Below are 23,536 nucleotides of genomic sequence, written 5' to 3' on the forward strand. Positions count from 1 at the left end.
ATTTCAACATTTATTTATCTAAAACAAAACAAAACAAGTTTACTCTAAATTGATGTTTAACAATAAAAATAAGTTTCTATGTTTTCTCCATAACCAACCAAACCAGTCACCTGTTCATTAGACACATCTCTTAGAACTTCAATAAGATTTCTTTATTAATTCAAAATCAATGTTGAGAAATCATCTTAACCACACTGGTACCTGAGTTTGTAGGAATGGGGTCTAAAAGACACGTTGATGGTTTGGAGGAAGTAATTATTGAAGTTAACTCAGAAAGATCAATTAGAGAAAAAGAGTCTAACTTAACATCAATGGTACTAAGAGTACACTGTAAAAAAAAAAACGTTGCTAAAACTTAAAAACTCAAGGCAACCGACTGCATTTACGTTTTTAGGTTCTGATGGATAACTTATAATTTCAAGTTTAGGAGATAAGTTGCTTTAGCTAATGTTTTTGTGTTGACAAAATTAATAATTGTCCTTTTTCTCAACTCATATTTTATTGTTTTTGCAACGTATTTCCTAAAGTTTACACAAGGTATTAGTTTTAGTTTCGGCAACGTATTTCCTAAAGTTTACACAAGGTATTAGTTTTAGTTTCGGCAACGTATTTCCTAAAGTTTACACAAGGTATTAGTTTTAGTTTCGGCAACGTATTTCCTAAAGTTTACACAAGGTATTAGTTTTAGTTTCGGCAACGTATTTCCTAAAGTTTACACAACATATTTTTTTTTGTTTTGCCAATCAATTTCCTAAAGTTTAGAAAAAGTATCTTTCATAGTTTTCATGAGGTGCTCCCTGTTGTACCAATGAATGTTTACACAGTTGATTTTCAAATAACTTTGTGTTCAAACACAACTGCACCACTGACAATGTTGACTTTTGAGATCAGCCATTTTTAACATACTGACAACATTCAGCCACAAATAAAGTCCTTCCAAAAACACAAAAAAAGTCAAATTTTTGTAACAAATGTTACTCATCCAATTTTAAAGGTGGTGTTGTCAGACAGAATATCAAACCTATCTTGATAGATAGTCACTAACAAACGGATTCAAAACATCAGATGGCAGGATGTGAACAACTTCTATCTGGTTTCCATACAGCAAACAACTTTCAAACAAATTTTTCCACCACTTGTCTTTTAATAGTAATCAACACTCCAATTTCCTGTGAAGTTCAGTATCGCGCCACATTTGTTATAAAACTAGTACAAATGTACCTAAAACCAGATTATAAAAATTGTTTAAAACAGCTCAAGTTAGAATAAAACCTTTCAACATTTTATAATAACATGTTATACATGAAATCTGCAATCAGTCATGCAAGCCACATTAAGTAAAGTTAGAACAGAAGACATTGATTCAGAACTTTCTGCACCTTACCGTTTTCTTAAAGACAGAAATTAACTTTTTTCAGAGCAACTTGCCACGAAACCCAAAAACTGTAAATCAAAACAAATTGCCATTCTGTTTTACACAAGTTGTATTTGAGTTGAACATGTTGTCAAATAGGTTAGACTTTGGTTAAGAGCTTGGTTTTGAAGCTTCTTATCCTCTGGGAACAGGTAGATGTCAACTCCATAAAAATGTGTTGCACAGCTTCAAATGTGTACTTGAGTTCTTTGGGAAACTGCATGTTGAGCCCATAAAGTAGGCCAAACAAGTAGGCAAAGGCAGTGGGAAGGTCTGGCAGATCATCAAGAATAATGTCCTCTTCCAAAACAATGGCAGTGTTGACCACTGTGGACTGCAAGTTGGGTCCCACATAGTCCTCCAGAACAGTGAGGATGCCCACCGTAACACCTCGGGTTGCCCTCTCAACTGGATCTGTATCCTATGCAAAATAAAAAACAACAGTACATATAAGTCTCTGAAAACCAAAACTGAAGATTGAGTAGATTTGCATACTCACCAGACATGTTAAGAAGAGTTTGGTCTCGTCGTCGCGAACAAATATCGGTAACCCTTCCAAACTGATGGTTCGTCGATGCTGGACTATGTTTGAGACCTAAAACAAGGAAATCAAATAAGACTCAGTCTCATTTATAAACCTACCATTTTGTTTTTAAAACACATTAAGTGTTGTTGCTCAAAATACAGCCTTAAGAAATAAGATGTTGAAATGAGTTATTACAGATAATTGGTCATGTTTTTGTCAGATTTTTTTTATTTATTTATTTTTTAAGTAATTTTGATGTGCAACAAATGTAGCACACTTATTACAACATTTATAACAAAAAGTGCCATGAGTGGGATGAGAGTTGAACTGTCTGTCATGACCTGCAATCTGCCAAACACAGCGCTGCTTGTTAGCTTATAATCCCATTCAGGACACACTTTTTGAAAACTAACAATTTTTACATCAATTTAGTAAATATTTAATAAAGTATCTTTCGTTACAGTGGGAACTTCAGGTTCCTCATAAACCAGACACAAATACATTTTTATATATAATACCTGTTCATCAAACTCCTGCAACAGGGAATCCATGTCATTGCGGAAAGCAGCTTTTCTAATTCGATACAGCTTAATCAGCCGAAGTGAGTAAGTGTCGAGGGCAGTCATGAAGGTCCCCATGAGATCCTTGGTGGTAATGCGTGAGAATTCCGCACAAATCTACAAAGCAACAAAAAAAATATAGAAGAAAACTTTTAAAGGTACATTATATAAAAATGACATTGTTTTCAAATTTGGTTAAAACAGCTTAATTTCAAAACATTTAGTCTCGGTTGATCTATTTGTCAGGCCTTGATTGGATTTTTTTTTTCCTTTAGTGGTAGTGGTGGTACAAATTATAACTGACGTATTAAAAAAAACAAAAAAAAAAACCCCAAGAAAAATCTGATCGGCAGATCTTACAGTAAGTCTATAGAATACCTAATCAAATGTTGATAAGACAAAATAATGGTTTCAATTGTTACAGGATTCATTGCAGAAAAGAAATAAATAAATAAATTGTATTTTAAATTCATTGAAAAAATTCCATTAATTTTATAGTTATGTAGGAATGAAGTAAGAATAACATCCTGTGGTCAAATTTGTATACTTTCATAACACGTAAGTGACTTTCTCAATCCTGTTCTGTGAGTTTCATGGCTGTTGCCTGCTAAGGGTCAGCACCAAAAGATTCTAGATCAGTGGTTCTTAACCTGGGTTCGATCGAACCCTAGGGGTTCGGTGAGTCGGTCTCAGGGGTTCGGCAGAGCCTCCACTGCGGAGGTCGCAGAGGTCCAGCCATGCCCGAATTATCGTGTAAATTTGTGATGACACGCCCCCTTCTGGCCATCACTGGCTGCAGACGATCATGCTACACTGCTTGGCCAATCAGGGCTGCGGGGAATGTAGCGCGCGCAGTAGTCAACATGTGAATGTCGTGGTAGTACTTCGCGTGATTTTTTTTTAAACATTTTAATCCATACTAACTATGTCGGGCAAAAAAAGAAAGTGGTTGGACGAATATGTACAATATGGATTTACATGTATCACGGAACGTGATGGGAGTGAGCGTCCTATCTGCATGATTTGCAACGCCAAGTTGAGCAACTCTAGTCTCGCACCGGCAAAACTAAAGGAACACTTCTTGAAGCTGCATGGAGACGGGGAATACAAGAACACAACACTTGCTGAATTCAAGGTGAAGAGAGCCAGATTCGATGAAAGGCCCACTCTGCCTGCTCTTGGATTTGTACCCGTTAACAAACCAATCCTCACAGCATCGTACGAAGTTGCTTACCTGATCGCAAAGCAGGGCAAGCCACACACCATTGGTGAAACACTCGTGAAACCAGCCGCGTTAAAGATGGCAAATCTGATACTCGGAACAGCGGCCGAAGGTAAATTATCACAAATTCCTCTTTCAAATGACACCGTCAGCGACAGAATAGAAGACATGAGTAAAGACATCTTGGCTCAAGTAGTCCCCGATCTGATTTCAAGCCCGGCAAAATTCAGCCTTCAGCTCGATGAGAGCACAGACGTTGCTAATCTAAGCCAGCTTACTGTTTTTGTGCGCTATGTGAAAGATGACATGATAAAAGAAGATTTTTTATTTTGTAAGCCTCTTACAACAACAACTAAGGCAGCCGATGTGAAGAAGCTTGTGGATGACTTCTTCGGAGACAACAATCTTTCATGGGACATGGTTTCTGCAGTTTGTACAGACGGAGCTCCCGTCATGCTGGGAAGAAACTCTGGTTTTGGTGCGCTAGTAAAAGCCGATGCACCACACATCATTGTGACTCATTGTATTTTGCACAGGCATGCATTGGCAACAAAAACCTTGCCTCCAAAAATGGCAGAAGTATTAAAAACCGTGGTGGAATGTGTGAACTATGTGCGAAATAGTGCTCTGAGGCACCGCATCTTCAGTGAGCTGTGTAAAGAAATGGGCTCTGAATTCGAGGTACTTCTGTACCATTCTAATGTTCGGTGGTTATCCCGGGGACAGGTGCTGAATCGTGTTTTTGCCATGCGTGTGGAATTAGCCCTGTTTTTGCAAGAGCACCAACACTGTCATGCAGATTGCTTCAAAAATCCTGAGTTCATTCTCATTTTAGCGTACATGGCTGATATATTCGCAGCTCTCAATCATCTCAATCAGCAGATGCAGGGTGGTGGAGTCAATATCATAGAAGCGGAAGAACACCTGAAGGCTTTTCAAAAAAAGCTAACGTTATGGAGACGACGAACAGAGAACAACAACTTTGCAAATTTCCCCCTTCTGGACAACTGTGTAAGTAAGGTCGAAGATGTGTCTGGAATCGGAGATGTTTCTGTATCCACGGAACTGAAGCAAACAATTGCAACACACTTAGATGAGCTTGCAAAGTCTCTCGACAGATATTTCCCTACAAGAGAGTCATATCCAGCATGGGTGAGACAGCCGTTCACGTTTGCTGTTGAGACAGCAGATGTCAATGATGAATACCTTGACGAAATCATTGAAATTCAGCAGAGCCAGGTTCAACAGCAACTCTTCAGAACAACAACACTCTCAACGTTTTGGTATCCAATTATTGCTAAGAAAGCCCTGGATTTTTTTATACCATTTGTTACAACATATCTTTGCGAGCAATCCTTTTCGACGATGCTGGACATAAAAACGAAGAAAAGGAACAGACTTTTCTGTGAAAATGACATGAGACTGGCACTTGCCAAGGTGAAGCCACGCATATCTGAACTGGTCTCTCAAAGGCAACAGCAGAAGTCACACTGATTTGCAGGTATGTAATTTGTTGTAAGTTCATGCATTGTGTTGGTTTTGTTCTTTGAACAAGGTGATGTTCTTGTACGGCTCATTTTGTGCACCAGTAAAAAAACATATCTATGTCTTGAATTTGAAAAAAAAAAAAATTTTTCACTAAAGAGGGGTTCGGTGAATGCACATATGAAACTGGTGGGGTTCGGTACCTCCAACAAGGTTAAGAACCACTGTTCTAGATGCCCAGTGAAGACACGTCATTGCGGCGACCGTGGTTCAGGGGGTTGGGAAGCTCATCTGTAACCGGAAGGATGCTGGTTCTATCCCCAGCTCTCTCTGTCCTGGTCGTTGTGTCCTTGGGCAAGACCCTTTACCCTACCGCTTACTGGTGTTGGCCAGAGGCGCGATATGGCAGCGTCACTTCTGTCAGTCTACCCCAGGGCAGCTGTGGCTACAACTGTGGTTTCCCTGCACCGATGTGTGAATGTGAGAGTGAGTGAGTAGTGGAATTGTAAAGCGCTTTGGGTGCCCAGAGAAGAGCGAAATAAAAGCAATCCGTTATTATACACAGCAAGTTGACAAGTAAATAGATTTCACTTCAATAGTTGTTGGTAATACCAAAATTAGCTTCATATTTTTAGAGCCAAGTATTTTTTTTATATTTTACCACTAGCATTGTTAGCTCATCGCGAGCCTTCAACCTTTTCTACAAGATATTGGAGTGATACAAACAGATGCTTTTAAAGGTCCTATATCATGTAAAATCAACTTTTTGGAGCTTTTAAACACATTTTAATGTTATTTCCTTAGATTAAAAACCCTCCAGAGTGGTTTTTGGCTTAATTCAGGCATTTCTTAGTTGTCTCAGTGAATCCTTTCCCCATAACCGTGGCTCAGCTCTCTCTTGCAAAACGACTGACTCGTAACATTGGGATTAAAATTTCTTTCTAACAACTCCAAATGCCTTGAAATTTTTCTGGGTGAATAAATGAACGTTTTCCATTTTAGAAATAAGACCACACTGGGGGAAAAGGGAAGAAGAAAAAAACCCGGAAGTTTTCCTTTAAATATTTAAGAGATTATCTTACCTGTTCTTTCAGGAAGAGAGCTGGCCATCTGAGCTGCATTTCCTTGACCAAGGGCTGCATCTCCACAACTTCTTTCCTCCTGAGAGAGAATGTGATGTCCATCTTTTGGGTGATGAGTGCCATGTTCTTATCCCTCTTCTTCATTTCATCTTCCAAAATGCATCTTTCATTTTCAAGAGACTCATCATTGTAGTTTTCTGGGCCATCAGGGATAAAGTTGACTTCACCTCGCTTTGGTTTCTTTAAGGAAAATCTATTTGAGCCACTGTCATCTTCTTCCCCTCTTCTTTTTCGATTGACTGCAACTTCACTACATCCAGCTTTACTTAGCTTGGAACGGTAGTTGCCAAGCTTGAACTTAATGCTTGTTGCCCAACCATCATATCCTGTGCCATTGCCAGGCTCTTTGAGGCAGGGATGTTTGGAAACTAGCTCCTGTGCAACAGATGTTATTTCATTCTTGTCAGGGTACGCTTTGATTGCAAACATTTCTTGTGCCAACTTGTCTAGAATTTCCATCTTGATGTCTCATGTTACACTTAAATTTGCCCCTGCTTTCTCATATACCTCATTGCCCTTGCGAAGTTTTAACGCTACATCATAGGAAAAGGTTGGGATAGGAAATGGATTTGGCCACTGTGAAGTGCTACGCATGTAGGTCTTTGTGGATGAGGATGGGCTGAAAGAAGATGCTGAACTCACACTGGCTGTATCAATAGATGAGATAGCGCTATGATCAGATGGAGTCTGTGGTGGCGAGGCTGATGCATTTTCCTCCCAAATGAGGTGCAACACTGCCCGTCCAGCAGGTAGCTCCTTAATATCCATCAGGTTGCAAAGTGCGTTCCCAAAATCTGGGTCTTCATATTGTATTGCAAAGTCACCTTCAAGTCCAAGCTTTGCTTGTAGTTCATCTTGAAGCTGCTTCACAGATTCTGGAACAGTGGACAGTTGGATTTTTCTGATAAGTTTTGGACTGACGTGGACTCGCAGTAACAGGGCCTGTGAAGACAAACCAAAAAAAAAGGGCGCAATTCTAAATAATTGACAAATTCAAAGTAATCAACTGAAAACTATTTATGAATAATACATACCACCACTTTCAATGCAGGAGGCACGTAACAGGTGTCACCATCAGTTGTCCATCTACGCAGTATTCAGCTAAAGGGTGGTAATCATTCAAATCTTCTGGGTCAAGTATTTCCAGATCTTTGTAGCTGCTGTCAAGCCGATATGATCTGTAGTGTTCCATAAACCAAGAGGAGAGCTTTGTAGCAACAAATGACACTTTCCCAGAGTCTACCAAAATGTTCAGTATCTTGCAGAATTCAGGTAGTCCACTCAGTTGTCCTGATGAAATGATCATGCCTTTAACATACTGGGTCCCATACAGATAAACACATTTAGCAAATGACACAGCTTTTACCTGTGGATATTTCAGTTTCAAGCACTTCTGAAGATTTTCATTCAAGAAACAGATGTCAACTGTGTCAATATTATCAACATGCAGACTTGGTTTAAAAAGACTGTGACCATCTAACAAGTATGCCATCATTTGTTGATGCTTTGAAGAAAGTGTTAGTAGTATATTCTTAAAACATTGGACATCATGCACAGTTTTCTTGAAAAAGTTGTGCTTAGATTCAAATCGAATAGTCCACAAATCAACTAAGGGACCAAAACAACGCACAAGATGACTATAATGTTCAATATAGTGGTGTTTTGGCTTCAAATTAAAATCAGGAAAAGTCTCTATCAGTAATCGTCGATGATCCAATATTTTGGTGTCCAAGTATGACAATATTTCTTCTGATAGAGTTGTCGAGACAACAATTTCAACAAGCTCCTTAAGGTCCATCAATACTTCCCATGATGGCTCATGTTCTGGTATACGGGTCCCAATGATAAAAGGCAGCAAACGCAAAAGTGTCCAGTTTTCATGTCCATTGCCACTCACTCTTCCTGTTCCAAAACTGGCTTTTGTAATTTGTTGTGGCTTGTTGAGATTATCAGAGAATTTATATGGAAATGATTTTATACGTTTGTTTAATCCTTCAAATGTAATAAAACCCTTTCTGATTAAATCTTGAAGACACAAACACAATTCCACAGGGACAACACCTTCAAAGAAATCATGTAATATATCTGGAGGAAATCCAGTGACTGGATGAAAATAGGACAACGCACTTAAGGCACAGGAACCTTTGACACCACACACACTTTGTCTTTGACCATCCTCAAGCTCTTCTAGAAAAATGTTATGCTGTTCCACAGTTCTTAATGGAAATTCTGTAGGATCAAGAGCTGCAATCTGATGTTTATCAATACTACAAAATCGACAAAATTTGTCGACATTAAAGGACTCCAAAAAGCCTGCAAGGCTGTGAGCCCCAAGGTTATCTGCACAGACACAAAATACAGTTCCCTTTAAAAAACTATTTAAAGATTCAACATACACCCCTGTGCTTTCAAGACATTTTAAATCCTCAATGAGTGGATAAAGAAAAGCATCATACCCAAACTGTTTAACGTCTACACTTTTACCAAGAAGAGCAAGCTGTATTGAGTGTAATGTAGAACGAAACCTTGCAGATAAGTTGAGTACAACCCAATAGACAGCAGTTATTTTATGAATTTTTCGAGATGTTCCTAAAGGGTTGCATATTTCAAAGTCGTCAATATACAAAGCTAAACTAATGCAAGTATCTTGCAATCCTAAAAGCTTGTTGTTTTTGAAATACTGCCCATCTCTAAATGATCTGTAACCTTCACTAATTTCTTTATCAAATGCTAACTTTTCAAAGAAACTTTTCTCTTTCAATAAGTTCTCCAAGACCTGGTTTACTGAGACATAAACAAATGTATTTCTAGTTCTCGCTTTGTAGATGTACTCTGTAGGCTCAATTACATGAAAATTATTCTTGAAATAAATATTTCTCTTGTAATCAGTAGACAATGCACCTTTTGGTTCTGTTGAGATAATTATTGGGTTGGTTTTGAAAAGTGCATCATTTATATTTTTAATTACATCATCATCTGCCTCAATGTTCTGTTCAGCAAGCACCTGTTTGATTCTTTGAAATGAATGAACCTGAGAAAATTTTAAAATGTCACTAATTTCCTCAATAATTCTCTGCAAAGCACTTTTAGAAACATGTAACAATGTTTGCATGCATAGAAAAAGTCTAGCTATTTTATGTTCAAGACATTGGTAATCTACAAACTCATTGTCCTCTTTATCACTTGATGCTACACCTGAACCACTTGGTAATGTCTCTGGCTCCTGAGAGGTATTTAAGGATTTATCAGGGGAGCTACTTTCACTAGGACATGCATTTGCATGAGAAATCAGTCTAATACAGTTTTTTATATCTTTTGAGTTTTTGTGCTTTCTGCTTGTGTGTGACGTAAAGGTTGTTAAATTGTTGGTAGCATAGTCACATTTTTGGAAAGGACAGGATACAGTCTGATTTTTTTTTAAGTGCCTTAAAATATGTGAAATAAATGTATGCTGTGAGCAGTTTTCCTTAAATTCACAAAAATCACAAAAAAATGTTGAGATCTCCTGCCTTTTCTTAGCCCTGTTGTGTGATCTGCTGAGGTGAGACTTCAATGCCCCTCGTGTCCTGAACGAACAGACGCAGTCACTGTAAACACAGGGCAAATGAAATCCTCTTCTATGTCGTAGCTGGTGATGTCTTAAGAGTACTTCTTGGCTTGAACAGACAAAAGAGCAGAACTGGCACTGCATACAAAAGCTATAATGAGAAGAGAGGAGAGGACAGTGTCAACAATTCAAAAGAAACCTGAATTAATCTCAAATTACCAAAGTTACATTACCTGATAATGTGTTTGGGGCGGGGGGCAGGCACTCCTGTTCTGATTCCTCTCCTTACCAACTCCTCATCAGTCCCTCATAAATCAGGACAAGCAGTGGTCTGGAGTTGGCTTTTAATTCTCTAAATAAATAAAAATAGCAATTAGTTTTAAAATAAAATACCAGCTTCCTGACATTACTTAAGAATTTTTTTGGCTCACTAAAGTGAGCTGATTCTGCCTTGTAAAATGCCATGTGAAACACAGTAAAACAAATAATTTACAAAACATACATTACATCAAATGTTTAATTTATTTAATTTATTATTAACAAATTGTATTCTACATGGAATGCACCAACAGTATACTGGGATGTATTATGTAAGCCAAGGATAATTTTGTGTGATTGGTTTTACAACTTAGAATGACAAACATTGGATTGAGAGTATGAGTGGGATAAAACTCCTGAAGCATCTGTTTAAATTATCAGTGCATTTATTAATGGTGCTCCATAAATAAACCAAAACAATGTTGTTTTGTGCATAACAAAAAGCTCACAATTGTGCAGTCAAAATGTAAAATAAAAGATGCTGAGCATAATAACAAAGACAGATTTTGCAGCTGCTCTGTTTCCAAGTTCTACTGCGCAACTGACAGCCTGGAGTTTGAAATCCTCTTTGTAACCGTGTCTCTTACAGGCGCCATTTATGGTCCTTACACGCATAATATGGTAATATTACGTTGAAGCAGAGTACGTATCACTCTGCGAGGCTCCTCGGTAGCCGTAATGCTCCAACAATCCATCAAGCAGTGCAGCTTCATAGCTTACCAAAGTCGTACCAAAACATTTTTTGACATATTTTTTTAAGCTGTGTACCACATAAAATTGGTTCGAGGTCAGTAAGCACAACCAGAATTCATACATAAGGCAGACTGTCGATTTTTGAGATGAAAGGATTTTAGGCCGTGCGTCAACGCGTTAGCCCGGTTAGCTCACTAACGCCACCCAGCCCCACGCACGGGGTGATCCGCGGTAACTAGTTAACGGAGATTTGCCCCGTTAATGCAGTTATGGCATTAACTTTACGCTGACAGTACTAAAATAGTAATCTTCAAATGTTTTCTTTTTACCGACCAGCTCCTCTTTGATAGCTGCCGTGTCCATCTTGTCGTTGCCTGCAGGTGAAGCGATGGGGGAGGGGGAGTTGTGTTCAGTGAAGGAGAGAGGCGGAGTAACACAGCGTAGAGACAAAAGTGGACGAAAGAGAGGCAAACTTGCGGCTCCACGAGTATAATGATAATGTAGACTATATCGATATAAACTATATTGTCACATCTCATATTTCATTTAGTTCATTTAGTGGAGCTCGCTGGCCATGAGGACTCCACCACCCCGTTCACACAGAAACTAAAGCACACATTTTATTGGCTAGATGTGATTCGAACAAATTAAACGACATGGCAGCAGGCGCCCCCGAACTTTATTTTATTTTATTTAAATAGCGGCGGGGGGTTGCTGCCGTTGGTCATGAGTGAGCCAGCCTATTTTGTTTCGTTCGGTGGTATGGCGGCCACAGACTGCACTTCATGAAATACGCATAGGGGGTGTCGCGGAGGCTTGTCAGATATGAGCGCGCCTCTTTAGTAGCGAAGTTTGTCGGATTTTCATTGCTTTGTGACATGGCACGTAGTTTGTGACATGGAATCTTAAATGATATAGTAAACACATACCCATTAGCCACAAGGCTTCTTAGCCAAGAAAGTAATGCTATGCTAAGTTTCGGAAAAATACGAAGAACTTCAGTTGTGATATTTCTAACAGACAAATTGAGACTGTTCAAACATATACTGTCTGATATAATAAAAGAAACATTACTTGCCTTTAGAAACTTGAGATGAACGATCTATCCAGCTCCTAGCCTCACGTTCTCATTAAGGCAGACGGGCAGGTGGCTTTCAGTCCTTGCAAAAGCGCAAAGTAGACCCCGTAGCATCCAAAAATATGAGATGCGCATGCGTACTCAGGCACAGAAAGGCGCCAACAGCTTCAACTCATGTAAAACTTGAATTCATTCATTTTGCCAGCAATAAATTTCATCTGAGACCAACTTTTGCTCCAAAACGTTAAATGATTAGTTGAAACCCTTAATGTATTTGAGTTTATGGGCCAACTGAACTTTTATTGTTGAATTGTGAAAGAAATGACTGTAAGCTCAACAACTGCAAGTTTGATTTTTTACAGTGTGTGTAACCCACTATTGCCTGTTGTTATTTTTCCACTTCATCAGATTTAGTGCGCTAAAATGCTGCAATAATATTGTGCAGCTCATGGATGTTTCTGTTTGCATCTCCCCAGTGTTGCATCAGAATGTTCATCATCCCCTTGTGATGGGAGAATGGATGGGAAGCCTTCGGGAGGTCTCTGAAATTACTCACAATGTCCTTCACATTGAATTTCCCTTTCTGCCCACCAAAAACAGCACCAACTACCTGCCTGCTGTTTGTGCATGTATATTTATATGCACGATGAGAAGTGACTCCAAAATGTTTCTGGCGCTTTGTCTCTTATCCTGCCAACCCCCCCACCCCACCCCACCCCCACCCCCCCCACCCTGCCTATCGTCTGAGTTGTTGTTTTCATTTTTGTGCTACAAGTTCCCACTTGGTCAAATCGTCACAGGGGAGGAGAGGTCACCAGATACAAGAGGGGGAGAAGAAGGAGGAGGAGGAGAGAAGATGGAGAGGATGAGTAATGACAGGAAAAGGATAAATGAGTGCAGGAAGGGGAAAATAGATAATGAAGATGAAGAAAAGAGAATAGAAGAGAAAAGAACAAAAGGAAAGGAAAGGAGAAAAGAAGGATCAGGGGTTTTTTTTAAAGTGGGGGGGGGGGGGGGGGCAGCAGAGAAAACAGAAATGGATGGGAATGTAAAGAGGGAAGGTGGGGTAAAAAAAAATCCAAAACTGGGACAGAAGAAGGAAGAAATGAAATGAAATGGAAAAAAAACCCCAAAAATTAAAAGGAAAATGAGAGAAGAGGCAGTAGAGCGGGGGTGTGCAGTTCCAGAATAAGCTTGGATGTTTATCGTTAATCCCCTCAGGAAGGGTGAAATCTTGTGAGAACTGACTACTGTGGAACCCTGGACAGACTCCATGTGGAGAGGGCAAGAGGCACCACACACACGCACGCACACACACACACACACGCAGATTCTAGAAGTTCAGCTCCAGTCATAACTCAGCAGGGTGCTAAGTGATGAGGACTGAGAACTGTTACGCAGCAGCTCACCCCCTGCTAATTCAAAGTCCATTTTGACAGCTGAGATATTGATTGAAATGAACATGTTTAGTGGCAGTTTTAGTAAGACATTAAGTCATAAGACATAGATCTTCCTATCTGTCAAGATGTTAATAATGCATTACAGTGAATGATAACCACAATGTAAACATCCGCTCACTGAGCTCAATCGACTTCTCAGGAGAAGCCTGGAGAGATCCTGACATGTTTTATGAAACAGAGACAAAAGGTGCTGAACTGTTTCCCATGCATTCGAAATATGAAGACATGCATTTTGACCATCGAAACTCGCTGTTCTTGACTAATTCCCAACAGCATGCTGAGAGCACGACTTTGATGTGTTATTATTTCTCCTACATGTTATGGGAGATTGATGTCTGTATTTCCCTCAGACAACTCCCCCACGGCTTGAGTAATTCCCCCAGAAACAAACAAAAACCAAAAAAACGTGATGAGGAAAGAGTGCAAGCCTGTGCCAGATGTAATCTTCCCCAAAGCGTAGCTCTCATCCCTTTTTTCTTTTTTCTTTTCCAAGCCAATGCTGACTAGCTGACTAGTGCAATCGAAACAACTGATCATCCCATCAGTATTCAGAGCCAGGCCCTATCCCTACTGCTATCTACCTCGCTGCTAGCCACGTGAAGCCATTTTTTTTGTCTCATCTTTCATATTCTGCATCTCTTTTTGAGCTCTACACCAGCTCCCACCTAAAAGGTTTGATGAATTAAATAATTAAATAATGGAATAAATTAGCAGAAAGCAGCAGAAAGTCTGTCATGAAAACTGTATGTGTTTTTGTTGGGCATTTTGCAGTTTCCTTCAAAGCATATCCACATGGGATGGGAAGGGAAGAGGCAGATGGATGAGAGGTTAAAGGGGAAATACAATGAGTAGGATTCAAAACAGATCTGGAAAGCAGATCTCTAGTACTGCAGAAGATCTCTACAGCACCTGCTGTGTGAGGAGTGCTAAGAAAATCTTTAAAGACACTATAGGCCCTGGACACCATTTGTTCAAGCTCCCACCATCAGGCAGGCAGTTTAGAACTAAGAATGAATGCACAAATAGACTGAAACAACTTATCTCAAAAGCTGTAGTACAAAAGCCGAGTCATCATCAGTCTGGTAGGAAGAGTTATGTACCTTATTTTCTGTGCAATATTTTAGGTTCATATATACATATTTTTCTTTTATTTCTGTTAAACATGTTTGTGAAGCTTATTTTATTTGGTCATAAAAAATGGAAACATGGTGTCTAATCAAATACATATTCCTCCTGGCATTGTGCAGGCTTCCAGAAACACTGTAGGGAAACTTGCATGGATATTAAACAGATTTCTAGGAGATCTTGTTTTCGTCTGTGCAATATTGCTAAATTTTGAGAGATGCTGAAAACCTTTTGCATGCACTTGTTACTTTTAGGCTGGACAATTGTAATTCATTATTATCAGGCTGTTCTGAAAGCTCCCGGAAAGCCATCAAAATGCTGTGGCAAGAGTACTAACAGAGCACTCAATACCAGAAAGAAAAATCACATTTCTCCCTTACTGGCTTCTCTTCGTTGGCTCCTTGTTAAAGCCACAATTGAATTTCTTAAAAAATTCATAGTACACTCATAAATATCCTAATTGAGCACTTCGCTAGTGCAGGCTTACTTGTGGTTCCTGGTGTTTCTAAAAGTTGAATGAGAGTTAGAGCCTTTAACTTTCAGGCCCTTCACCTGCAGAACCAGCTCCCAGTTTAGGTCTGGGAGACATTTCCATTATTTAAGTAAGACGTTACTCTTTCCTTTTAGGTAAAGATTATACTTTGGGCTCGATGTATTGACCTTAAACCATTTCTGAGTTATGCTGTCATTGGCTGTGGCTGCTGGGGGGTGCACCGAGCGTTTCTTCTACACTTACTGCCTTTCAATGCTGATGTGTTTATATGCCTCTTTTGTCTACTTACTCCAGCAGTTTGAGTTTTGTCCTTGTCTCTCAATGATGAGATGCCTCTCAATCTCTCTTTTTGTCTTCTCTTCTGCTCAGAACCCAACCAGCCACAACAGATGGGCTTAGTGCTGCCAGAGCTCCCCTCTTCCTGTCAGAAGGGAGTTCTTTCTCCCTACTTTTACTATTGCCATTTTCTCCATTATACTGTAGGAAATTTAACTTACAGCAGAAAGGAGGACACTATTGCCATAAACTGGTGCTATATAAACAAAATGTAATTTTTGGTTGCCTTAGGTTTGAAGCAGGAGTTTAGAATTTCTAGCAGGTTTTTGCCTCAGGATTTCAAGATTTGACGCCATCTGGAGAACTACATTTGGGCTATGCAATTTTCTCTAAAAGTTTGATTATCTTTTTGGCATTTAAAAACTGAGGCTAATTCATTATAATTCTTGTTTATTACAACTGTTTCCAGCTAGAAATAACTTTGGGTCCACTGAAATTTGTTTTGCAATCACACTGATCTCTTCCCAAAATGTTAATCTGGTACTTATGAATAACAGATCCTGCAAAGTAGATGTCTCCAGGACCAGCTTTTGCCATGATGATACAGGCAAACAAACAGACAGACAGACTTACAAATGGTAATGTGAATGGTTACTATGTGGCTCCCTGCTGATTTGTTCGGGGAGCAATTTTAAGGCTGACCTTTGTTGGGAAAGGAGGCTATGAATTCAGTGACACAGTTTAAAAAGCCTTTCAGGTGTGAGTCAACCTTAGCAGCGATCATAGAGGAAAATTACGGAAATTTAGTTGCGTCAGTGGTTTTATTTTGTTTTGTCATTGTTGTTTTTCTCTGTGAGGTTAAAAGACTGTTGTGTAACTGAAAGCTGTCTCCTTTTACTGCAGCACTACGTACAGTGTATATATCAGGTTTTCTAAACAATCCCTTGTGTTCTCTTTGATAAATAATAGCCTGTTATTTCAAGTGTACAGCGCAATCTAAAGTGCTGCAACAAGCCTGTCTTATCACTTCATTTAAAGGAACAATGTCTACATGGTAGCAAAGTCCAGCCGTTGCCACATTTACCTTAAGACAACAAAGGAATATTTATCTCTTACATGATTTTTCTTGACTAATTATGTTTCATATTTCACATAACAAATATTTACTGGGGGACTTTAAAGCTTGGCTTGTGAGTAGGCCAAGCACCCTCAGAAAGAAGCCATGCTCTTTTTTTTTTTTCTAAAGGTTTAAAGGACACAGCCTGAGATTCACTATGTTTGGGTTGAAGGGAAAAGATGAAGGCAATCAGTCAGTGTGATTTGCTGCTGCTCTATTATGGGATGTTTCAATATACAGCTGTTTATGTCATGACTTTTTCAATTTTGCACCGTGTCCCAGGGGTTCCAGACCCATATTCCCTGACTGATCCACTGTTTAATGTATACACTGCTTGTCTCAGCCTTCTCATTTGCTGGGAATGTTCCAGAGAGAATACCAGTGGTTTTCTTCCATCTGTGTTTGCCAGTGACATAACCCAATTCACCTATAAATATGGGCTATCATGTCCATTTTCCATGCCTGAGCCGCAGACTAATTTACCACTGGCACTGATACGAAAGATGAGCCTTTTGTCTCAGGGAAATAGGATTATTCTCATTGATGGGAAGAGGCAGAATCACATCTGCTTAGACCAAAAAAGGCTGTCGTATGAGAAGATGGCAGCCTGAATACAGTTTGGGCAGAATGCAACCAGGGCAGAGCTTTTATTGTAGAGATCTGAAGATTGTCTTGTACAAAACGGAGCAGGAGGTTTTGGCATGTAGATGAGATGGACTCCCACCAAGGTACCCTGTGTACTCACTTCTCTCCCTTTTGCCAGTTTCCTAAATACACATATACCTGCTGCATGTAAAACTTTGGCAATGATCTCTGTTAGCTGTTTGTTTTCATAATTTCAAATAATCTTGGGAGTTTACTTGCTCACTTTTATTGCTCTTGTGTCTTTTTTCTTCTCCTCATTATATTTGTTCCACCTGTCTCACATGAAGCAAATGAGATCTAGGTCGTAACACCCACATATCAGATCATCTACACCATTTGGATACATGCTCACTGGCACAGCCCTTTTTTCTGATAATTGCCTATAATGTGGTTCTTTTTCTGGGATTTGCAAGCTTCCTGCTTAAACCGCACATAAAATGCCATGCTTCTGAATTACTCATAATTACCACGCAGTAGCATGGCTCCTATTCTCTGGACTGTATTTCCTGAAAGCACTTATGGAGAAACACAGCTTGAGTTTTACAGGCATGGACATAGGTGGGTAAGAATGGGTGAGTCAAAGGATGAGTTCAATTCAATTTTATTTATATAGCGCACAACAGTTGCTTCATCACACTTTGTATTGTAAGGTAAAGAACTTACAATAATACAGGGAGTGGAAAAGAAAAAAACTTCCTTTTAACAGGAAGAAACTTCCTGTCATGGTCTGCGGTGGGTGGCTGGAATTTCCATAAGGCTCCTGAACTAACCTGTGATCCGCCCCTGGGCAGGGCCAACTCCAGCTCCTGCACACCTGGAGCCTATTGCAGGCAATCAAAGCAGAGGGATTTAAACCACACGTTGATGTTCATTCACTGCCAGTTTGTCATCGACACATGTTGGTAACAGGCCTTGTACTTCAAGTTCTTGCTGTGATCTATCTTGTTAACACGACTCTCTTGTGCTGCAGTTGCTGTATTCACCTTGGCTCACGCTCCACCTCTGATCTCAGGATACCAAGCAATCCTTCTGAAAATCTCTCTGTGCCTCACCTGCCTGCCCTCCTGCCATCACACTCCATCTGAAGCCCCGGATCTCAGGCCAGCCTTTCCACGGCACTCAACCTCCCCTGGATTCTCATCACCCCCCTCTCAACACTCCATGTCCCCTACTGCAAGTAAGAATTGCTACTCTTACAACTGGCCACTTCAGAGCTGCCTCCACTACCTCCCTAACTCTATCTTCTCTCTTCAGTGTGACTGTTCCCTGCTCAGCTCCACTCCGCATCTCAGGCCTCATTCCCTCGCCCTAGCCATGTTTCCCAGGCCACGCCTCGTCAAACTCCACGTCTTATTGGTTTTTTTGTCTTTGCTACGTTTTCTTTTTTGCACTTTAGCCTAATAAATTGTTACATCATCTGCTGTCTCTGCACCTGAGTCCTGTTCAGTACAGGCCACTCGGCCCCGTGACACTTCCAGGGGAACCAATCTCACGGATGGACGGGTATTTGCCATGACGGGTTGGGGGTGAGTGGATTGAGAAAGGACAGAGACATGCTGTGAAAGAGTGAATAAGCAGAAGAAAATGGATGGATGGATGGATGGATTTTGCCACTTTTGCATAAAAGCTTTATTATAGTGGCAGGACTGTCTCTTTATGTCAGTCAGTTATGATAAAACCACATTAACTAACACTATCTGTTCAATAAAACAATAATAAATAACATGCAGTACATGTTGGATGTGAGTCATGTGTCACTGACTTAAAGACATGTTTCTGTCTGAATGTCCCATTTACGCTGAGTTTTTGGTCTCTACCAACTTCTAAGGGAGATATCTGGGTTTTACACTGATAAACCTTCCAGTTTTTCTCAACGTCTTGTTGCCAAATTTGTCTCTCAGCCTTGTGGCAATAAGACGTTACTGGACAGAAGGCTTTTGGAGCAGGTCCAGAGAAAATAGCTGCCTTCTGGATCTGAAAACTAATGAGATTTAGGGAAGCTGCGGATTTAGGTTCATTGCGTTATTCCTTGTGTCACTATTCTCACACTGCTTTATGAGGCAAGTTGTGATTCAGATTTAACTCCAATTGGTATTAGAAGCCCTAGCATTCATTGATAAAGAGAAAGGTTGATGCACCAGTAGGGGGGCTACTAATTTAGTTTTCTCTTTTTAATAAAAATGCTCTTTGCTGCATAAATTTACCAAATGTTTAACTTCAATAATTGAAATTTCAATTGAACTACATCATAGATACTGGGTTCAAAGAAACCCATGGGTACAGTTTACAGCCCTGTTGCAAAATGAAGCAAGCTTGAAGGTATCATAAACTCTCAAATATTACAACTTGCAGTCAGAAGCCCATCCAGGAACTCTATGTTTGGTTCTGATCAGCGAAATTCTGTTATTTTACTAACCTGTACTAACTGACAGCTCTTCGCGTCTGTGTGTTGCACAATCTGCTGGAGTCCAGAAACCAATGTGTGACTTCTCAGCACCTACATTTATATCCAATCTATGTTTAAACTGTATCTTTCTAAGGAAATAGTAAAATAATCATGTGACTTGGCTCCAAAACTACAGAACAGCTTACCACCCTCTCTTCACACCTTAAAAAAATAGCATTCACTTTGTCCTTGGACAATTTGTTTTTTATTGATACTTCTCTAAAGCACTTTTGTAGCTATTTTTTACTTTAACATACAAAGGTTCAAATGCTTACTATAAAACAGTTAAGTGACAACATTTGTTACCCTCAGAGTGAGAACAAGCTAAAAAGAGTGACTGCATTTGCAACCTGAACTTCTTTTGTCAACACTATAAAGTAATTCTGCTGTAATTTCAAAATAAGAAAATGTTCATCCATGTTTCCTTTCCAGTTATTGTGATTATAAAAGCTGCCTAAAACACATGCTATTAACTTACAATCATGGTACCATGAAAAAAAAAGATCAAACATGTCCAAATTTATACCGCACATAAAAAGCTGCTATTCATGAACCGACTGCTTTCATTAAGTCATCGTTATTAAGGCCTGCAGCAATGAAACAGCAGAGTGCTCAGGTATAATCTCCTTCAAACGCCCACCGGCCTGTCCATCAGGACACACTAGACAGTCATTATAGACACTACAGCAACCTACTTCAAATGCCCTCTCTGCCTCCCATTCACTCTGCTGTTCCCGTGTCACCGTACAGATATTCTTCTCGGCTGTCAATCACTCATGGAGAGATGGGAATTTCCAGCACAAAGACCTTAAATAATGGTGAGAGAGAGATCAGCCATTTGTTGCTTTTGTCTGTGATAATTAGCGGGCCGCACAGTTCGCGCGGGGCTGGAAAAGTATTGGTTGTTTTTTTAATCTTCCACCCCTGTTAAACATTCTTTCATGAAGCTTTTTCAGCCATCATTTCTTCAAAATGCTACTCTCGCTTATCAGCTGGTTCTCTTGTGATTGATGTGTGACAGGTGCGTGTGGTGTGTCCATCAGGTTAAATAGCTCTTCAACAGGAAGCTCTGCTTGGACAGACAGTATACACATGCACATGGACAGAGACTGCGCAGAGAGTGCTGAATGGATTACACAGGAAATCAATTACAAATACAGAAATATCAAATTTAACAGCTACTTGTTTCATTTTCTCGTGGTCTTGGGTCCTTAACACAATCTTTTTGTGTTTTGGGGGCTTTGACTCTTTGGATTCTGGTTTATTTTAATAATAATAATGGATTGGATTTGTTTAGCGCTTTTCAAGGCACTTTACAATACCACTATTCAGTCACTCTCACATGCATACACTGGTGGAGGCAGCTACTGTTGTAGCCACAGCTACCCTGGGGCAGACTGATAGAAGCGAGGCTGCCATATCTGGCCAACACCAGCAGGCGGTAGGGTAAAGTGTCTTGCCCAAGGACACAACGACCAGGACAGAGAGCCCAGGGATCGAACTGGTGACCTTCCGGTTACAGATGCGATTCCCAACCCCCTGAGCCACGGTACCCATGTGTTTCCACTTTTTTTTTTTTTTTTTTTTTTATTCTAGTTTGTATTTGGTTTCTGTTATCATGCCTCCCCTGTGTTCCACACTTCATGTTTAGTGACTCTTGACTTCATGTTTTATCTCTTGTCTCCATGTTTGGTGTTCCTTTTCTGTCTTGTGTCTTTTCTGTTTCTCCCTCAGTCCCAGTGTCAAGCTTGTGTGTCTTAGTCTCCCCCTCGATGTGTTTCCTGTTTTATTTTAACAGTCGTGTGTTCAGCGTGTTCAGTTTTGCTTCCCCAGTTATGTCTATTTGTTGCAGCTGTGTACCCATGTGTTTCCACTTTTGTTGGTTTGTCATCCTGTACGTTCTGAGTCTCAGGTTTTTCATGTTTCTTATGTTTAGTTTCACCTTGTTTGTTAGCAGTGCATTGGTCTCCTTTTCCCTTGTATTTGCATCTTTACTCAGCCACAATAAAACGACTCGCTTGGCTCCCTGCGTCTGCTTTTGGGTCCTCACCACTCTTTGCTCCACACAATCATGACACATTTGGCTGTTAGGATGTTAAGGATGTTTTTAATGTAATGTGTGTGTGTGTGTGTGGGGGGGGGGGGGGGTGTTCACAGGTCACACAGATCCATGAGTAGAAAGAAATTCCAGAAATCGAGTGTTTCGAGCAGTCTGAAGCCTCAACCTAATTATTTAACGTTTTGGCTATGTTTAACATGAACATACACCGTTGTAATAGTGTATGTGGCATAGCAGCACAACTGGATACTTACAGAATGAAATTTCCGTTCCAGAGATGAGGAAGTTGAACTGCACAACTTAAAAACCTTGCTAAAAGAAATATAGAATATAATATAAATGTATATAAACATATACATGCCTAATATCTACTACTACTTGTATTGCATTTATATGAATAAGAACATGTGTGGATTTTTTTAACTAGTTTCATCCCTGATGTAATGATGCATCTCTGACATATGTTCTGTTACTTGTGGCGATTTATTCTGTCTCAATTATAATTTTTAATTCATTAATTATTTGTTATACTATTTACTTTAAAACCAAAGTAAAGCAACTTGATTTATGTTAATAAAACTCTTGTACTTGTGTGCATCACAATACAACATCTCTGTCTATGTTTAGGCTCTAGTCAGGTGAGATGAAATGAATATACAGGGTGCACATCATAACAAAATATCAAATTTAATGTGTTACAAAAGTAAAAAACAAACAAACAAAGATTTAATTTAATTTAATTTAAAAAACAAAGTGTAAGATGATATTAGTTTGTACCAGAGAGCATTTAACTGCATGGTATGTTGTGTATTCAAGATAATTATATAATAAATAAATATATTTACATATTGGATGATTTTTCTGTTTGTTTGTTTTTTGTTGTTGTTTTGTTTTGATGAGGAGGGGTTTTCTACATGCTGTATTTCACTGTTACTAAAACTGGGTTTGACTGGCAAAAAATAGAAACACATGTTTTGATTCTGTTGCTAAAAATTGCTGCCAAAATCCACACAGCTGTTAAAAGTGAGATGATGCATGTGCACACTTGTGCACTCTGGCTCAGTATGATTCTTAAATGGTAGAAGCTTAAATGTATAAATGTTTTAAGACTGCTTTTGTGCTTTTCTTTCCTTGACTGCATATTTCCAGTCCACTTTGTTCAAAGATATTTTAGACACATGAAAACTGATCTGCTGCGCCAACAATTTTATGTGCATGACCAGAACACTAAATCCTGCATGCTATCCTTTCTCCAATGCAGACCAAAGTACCTCACAAGTTTAATAACCACGTTGCATAATGCTGTGTGGTCTCTGGGACGATGGGAGCTGATTGCACTCAATCATAATGAGTTCCTGGAAAATAGATTTGTCGCGACAAATTATTCTTCAAGGGAAATATCCATTGCCCTGCGTTGTTTTGTTTCTCCAGTCTGACAGATAATCAGCTTGTCGTTAATGAGACTGGAATTTCATTTTAGATGACACCTGTGAAATTCTCTCTTTCCTCAAAGAGGAGCTGACAGCCGGCTAAGACTGCTAGAAAATATGATCCTTCTCTAGTCGTTTGTTCGTGGTGTAAATCGTAGTTAAGATGACAAGTACAGGCCTCCTGTGAAATCGCAAAAAGGAAAGCAGGCAAATCAAAGTAGGAGGAGAAAAAAACACAGTGAGTCATCAGTAACACTGTGAATAATCATGTATATTAAAGCCACCTCAAATAGGCGGATGTCACTCTGAAAAAAAGCTGTACAGGTTGTAGTACGTGGGTGCCTCAGCCAACATTCGCTGTCATCATGACCTTTTCACCCCGGCCACCTACAGCATATGTGCACAACACACAGACACACCCATCCTCCCACGGCCACTTATAAGCACTCATCTCAAAACAAAGCAGCCAAGTAAAATGCAACTTTATCCCCACATGCATC

At 39.6% G+C, this 23,536-nt stretch overlaps 2 long non-coding RNA genes across 2 annotated transcripts; one reads left to right on the forward strand and one right to left on the reverse strand.

The window, feature by feature from the left end:
• Nucleotides 1-1,768: 1,768 nt before the first annotated feature.
• On the reverse strand, nt 1,769-2,472 carry LOC113013426 (uncharacterized). The gene is made up of 3 exons (XR_003270832.1): nt 2,459-2,472; nt 1,914-2,009; nt 1,769-1,835 (listed from the first exon to the last, which is right to left on the reverse strand). It is a non-coding gene; the product is annotated as an uncharacterized LOC113013426 (long non-coding RNA).
• A 15,446-nt stretch (nt 2,473-17,918) lies between these two features.
• On the forward strand, nt 17,919-18,519 carry LOC113013431 (uncharacterized). Its single transcript, XR_003270833.1, has 2 exons — nt 17,919-18,278; nt 18,356-18,519. It is a non-coding gene; the product is annotated as an uncharacterized LOC113013431 (long non-coding RNA).
• Nucleotides 18,520-23,536: the final 5,017 nt, after the last annotated feature.

This window comes from Astatotilapia calliptera, chromosome 3 (assembly GCF_900246225.1).
Source record: "Astatotilapia calliptera chromosome 3, fAstCal1.2, whole genome shotgun sequence".
NCBI classification, from domain to species: Eukaryota; Metazoa; Chordata; class Actinopteri; order Cichliformes; family Cichlidae; genus Astatotilapia; species Astatotilapia calliptera.